Source organism: Ips typographus, unplaced genomic scaffold, assembly GCF_016097725.1.
Source record: "Ips typographus isolate SLU unplaced genomic scaffold, UJ_Ityp_2.0 IpsContig173, whole genome shotgun sequence".
In the NCBI taxonomy this organism is placed as follows: Eukaryota; Metazoa; Arthropoda; class Insecta; order Coleoptera; family Curculionidae; genus Ips; species Ips typographus.
In genome coordinates this window covers 73,353-78,124 of record NW_028098550.1, presented here as the reverse complement: position 1 = coordinate 78,124, position 4,772 = coordinate 73,353, and the positions used below count along the sequence as shown (strand labels likewise).

The 4,772-nt window shown below is 35.4% G+C and overlaps 1 long non-coding RNA gene across 1 annotated transcript; it reads left to right on the top strand.

Moving 5' to 3' along the window:
• The first annotated feature begins 3,426 nt into the window (after positions 1-3,426).
• Positions 3,427-4,461, top strand: LOC145739443 (uncharacterized). The gene is made up of 3 exons (XR_014181039.1): positions 3,427-3,580; positions 3,638-3,989; positions 4,028-4,461. It is a non-coding gene; the product is annotated as an uncharacterized LOC145739443 (long non-coding RNA).
• The last annotated feature ends 311 nt before the right edge of the window (positions 4,462-4,772 follow it).

Genomic DNA, 4,772 nt, shown 5'->3' with positions numbered 1-4,772 from the left:
TGTCTAACAACTTAATCTTTACTAGACTTATGATGTTTGACATTTGTCATAAGTCTTAACAGTAGACATTACTAACTTATACATATACACATAGGTGGTTTTATTGGTATTTTAACACCCTTCCTCAATAAAACAATTGTTACATATTATCAATATCAACTATCAAGTTCAAGTCAGTTCTAAATTTATCAAACAGAACACTAGTTAAACCTTTTGTTAAAACGTCTTGCAACTTGCTCAGTCGTTGGCAAGTATTTTACACTCACAGTTTTATTTGCTATTAAATCTTTAATGTAGTTAAACTTCACATCAATATGCTTAAGTCGTTTATGATCAAATTTGCTTGTTAATTTAATACAAGACTGATTGTCTTCAAAAATGTCAAAGATGTGTTTTTCAAAACCAAGGTCGAAGACAACCATACTCCTTCTTTTGATGCTTCTGCCAGGGCGACATATTCCGCTTCCGTTGATGAAAGACTTACAGTGGCTTGCTTTTTAGTACACCAACACACAACAGCTCCAAAAACTTTAAAACAGTATCCAGTTGTTGACTTCCGATCATGCAAATCACCAGCCCAATCGGCATCGGCATAACCAACTAACACCACTTTTTCATTCTTTGGACAAAAGAACTCCAAATTAATTGTACTTTTAAGATATCTAAGAATTCGTTTTAACTTGGTCCAAAGTTGTTTTCTCGGTTTGCTTTGATGTCTACTACACGTATTTACAGAGTAGCTTAAATCCGGTCTTGTTGCCAGCATCAGGTACATAAGTGAACCCACCAATTCGCGCACTGGTAGGTTTTCATCTGTTTCTTCAGTGTCCGTTTCTTCAAAAATAATACATCCAGCCTCCATTGGAGTTTTTACTGCTTTACATTCACTCATGTTAAGACGACTTAATATCTGTGCAATATAGTTCTTTTGACTAAAGTACAGACCTTTTTTACTAAATCTAGTATTTATACCCAAAAATGTTTTATATCACCTAAATCTTGCATTTCAAAATTTGATTTTAACTTTTCCTTTAAATTTGTGATTTCTTGATCATCACCCACAATTAAAAAATCATCCACATACAAAAGTAGATACATTTTCCCTTCCTTAATATGTTTAATATAAAGACAAGGATCATTTTGTGATCTTACAAATGATTGTCCTTGAATAAATCCATCAAACTTTTTATTCCAACAATATGGGGATTGTTTCAGCCCATACAAAGCTTTATTCAGCTTACATACTTTATCTGTGTTTTCAAAACCTTCTGGAATGGACATGTAAATATCTTTTTCTATTTCACCATGTATAAACGCGGATTTAACATCCATCTGTTGAACAATTACATTTTTGTAATTTGCAACAGCAAGTAATGTTCTTACTGTAGTTAACCTAGCTATAGGAGCATAGGTTTCACTATAGTCAAATCCTTCTTTTTGCATAAATCCTTTTACAACAAGTCGAGCATTATATTTGAAAACATTTCCTGTTGAATCCTTCTTGATTCTAAAAACCCATTTACAATTTATAATTTTGTCCAAGTTCGGTTTTATTTAAGGCACTTATTTGTTCTAGTACAGCTTCATTCCAAAGATTATAGTCAGGTCTCGATTTTGCATCCTCAAGGCTTGTTGGCACTTCTTTTGTTATAAGTGAAATATTTAATGCCATATGTTCCAGATCATCATCTCTAAGGTAGTCACTTAAATACTTTGGGAGTTTTCCTGACTCTCATACTTCTTCTATTTTCTCCTTCAAAATGATTTTCAGATATGTCTTCATCATTTTCGTCTATCATTGAGTCAGTTTCCTGATTTTGTCTCTGTTGAGTACCATTTTCCTCATAGCCATTTTGAATTGTGTTTGGAACATAAACTGCAGTCACATGTTCATTTTTGAAATCTTGAGCAGTCTTTGTCTCATCAAAAACAATATTTCTTGCAATAACCAATTTTTCGTTTTTCGGATACCACAACCGATAACCATGATCTGTGTACCCAATCATAAAATTTAGTTCACCTTTTGGGTCAAATTTATTTCCTTGTTTCTGCTTAGGAATATGGCTATATGCCAGACAGCCAAAAATTTTTATATTTTTTAGATTAGGCTTCCTTCCATAGAATAACTCTGCAGGAGTTACATTTGTTTTTAATGCATTAGTTGGACTTCGATTTAATAAGTAGGTGGCACACAGAATAGATTCACCCCACAGGCTTTTGGGTAGGACTGATTGCAGCAACATTTCTCGCCCTTTTTCTATTAAAGTCCTATTGAGTCGTTCGGCACATCCATTCTGATCTGGATTGTATGGTACAGTATAACTTACCATTATGCCTTTGGCATCACAAAGTTTACGAAAATCATTTGAGCAATACTCCCTACCATTATCACATCGAATAACCTTGATTTTTTTGTTTAATTGGTTAGTTACAAGAGCTTCATACCTTTTAAAGCATTCAAAGAAATCACTTTTATTTTTCAAAAGAAAAACAATACAAAAATGAGTATAATCATCAAGAAAGGTCAAGATATATTTCTTTTCATCATAAGTAGCTGGAGTAATAGGTCCACAAATGTCACTATGAACCAGTTCAAGAGGGCTTTTAGTAATTTTATTCGCTACTTTATTGTATGGTAATCTAGTAATTTTTGTTTGAGCACAGACTGAGCAAATTTTACAATTTTTAGACATTTCCTTACTTAAATGTAAACCATCTACCATACTTGACAATTTTAGTATACTATTATTGCCCTAACCTAGAATGCCACAAGCTAATATCATTAGTTGAACAACAAACATTTGCATTTTTCGAGTTGAAATTTATTGTATACAAACTCCCTACTCTTTTACCTATAGCTAAAACCTTGTTATCTTTAGAAATAGATACAGAACCATTTTCAAAAACAATCTTTAAACCAGCTTTTTCAAGCTTTGAGGTAGATAACAAATTATCTTAAATCAGGGCAAAAATAGACATTCTTAATTTGGCCAGATTGACCACTTTTAAAGGTAATAGTAATGTTACCAATTTTTGTGGCATTCAGTTTTACATTTGACTTTGCGACAACAATACTAACATTTTTAAGTGTACTTACAGAATCAAAGTATTTTTCATCATTAATCATATGGTCAGTCGCCCCACTGTCCACAATCCAACTTATGCAGTGTCCACCACAGCTGTTTGCCTCTTTCTGCTCCTCAGTACAAGCATTTGTTAAAAATGCAATAGATGACTGGTCATCATCAGCATCAGGGTCAAAACTGGAGCCAGCCTGGTTTGCATGTCGTCTCGATAGGTCCTTTACTCTGCAGTACTTTCTTGTATTGCACATCTCTCATGTCGCTGTTCTGCTCGTTTCCCGTTCGGCAGGCCGCGGTTTTGTGGAATGCGGACAGCAGGTCATATTTAATAATAATAGCGGCTTTGTTTACATGTTGATTGGAAATTTACTCAAATTGTGATTGATTTTTATTACTGGACAGTTTTAGACTGGTAAATCAGAGTTAAATCGATTACTTATAGTTGGGCATGTTTATATTTATCATCAGCCGAGTTTTCCTGAGGAAAGTTGCAACAGGTGAGTGGAATGGTATTATGTAGGACTTATAATTTCAACATTTCGTTTTTATTTCAGAAAATCTTTGATAATCTGCCCACACAGCTCATATAGCCAATGTGCATGAAGTATACTGGAACTTTTATTAAGTAACAATTATTATCAAAGACAGTATTTAATAAAAACCAAATGTAAACCGTTTTTGAAATCTATCTAGTTTTAAATCATCAGAGAGGCAAATACATTTGAAAAAACTGCATCCAGCTTCAGCATATACCTGTTGAGGTATAAATCTAGTTGATTTACTTACACAATGCTTTAATATGGTAAGTATACATATCAATCAACCAGCCCTCGACGTCCACTGCTGAACATAGGCCTCCCTCATGGCTCTCCACCCCTGTCTGTCCTGGCTCGCTTGGATCCAGTTGTTTGCCATTCTCTTTAGGTCGTCGGTCCAACGTGTAGGCGGGTTTCCTCTGTTGCGCTTATCGGTACGTGGTCTCCATTCTAGCAACCTTTTTGTCCATCTGTCATTTCCCTGTCTGCCCACGTGTTCAGCCCAGCTCCACTTCAGTGAGGTTATACGCTGAATAATGTCCGACACTCCGGATCTTCTGCGCAGTTCTTGGTTTGTGATATGGTCCTTCAGGCTCAGCCCAAGCATTGCTCTTTCCATTTTGCGTTGTGTGACTCTGAGTTTCCTCGCCGATACTGTTGTTAAAGTCAGGGTCTCTGCGCCATAAGTGAGCACCGGCAGAACACACTGGTCGAATACTTTTCTTTTCTGGCAAGTAGGAATGTCACCCGTAAGGATATCTTTCAGCATCCCATAGGCCGCCCATCCAAGGCCAATCCGTCTATGCAGTTCACATGTCTGGTTGTCCCTTGATATTCGGATTTCGTGACCTAAATATATGTATTTGTCAACTTGCTCGATTTCATTATTTCCGATGTTTATTGTCTCGTTCATGACAAGGTTTGTCATGATCTTGGTCTTAGTGAAGTTCATTTTTAGACCAACTTCAGAACATGCTTCCTCTAACTCTCTTAGCATCTGTTTCGCCTCTCTTAGACAGTCTGTTGTTAGGACTATGTCATCTGCAAAGCGGAGATGGTTAAGTTTTTCACCATCGATGTTTATTCCTTTAAGTATTAGTAATATAGTAATATTAGTAATAAGTATACATATGTTACATAGTTAATACCTACT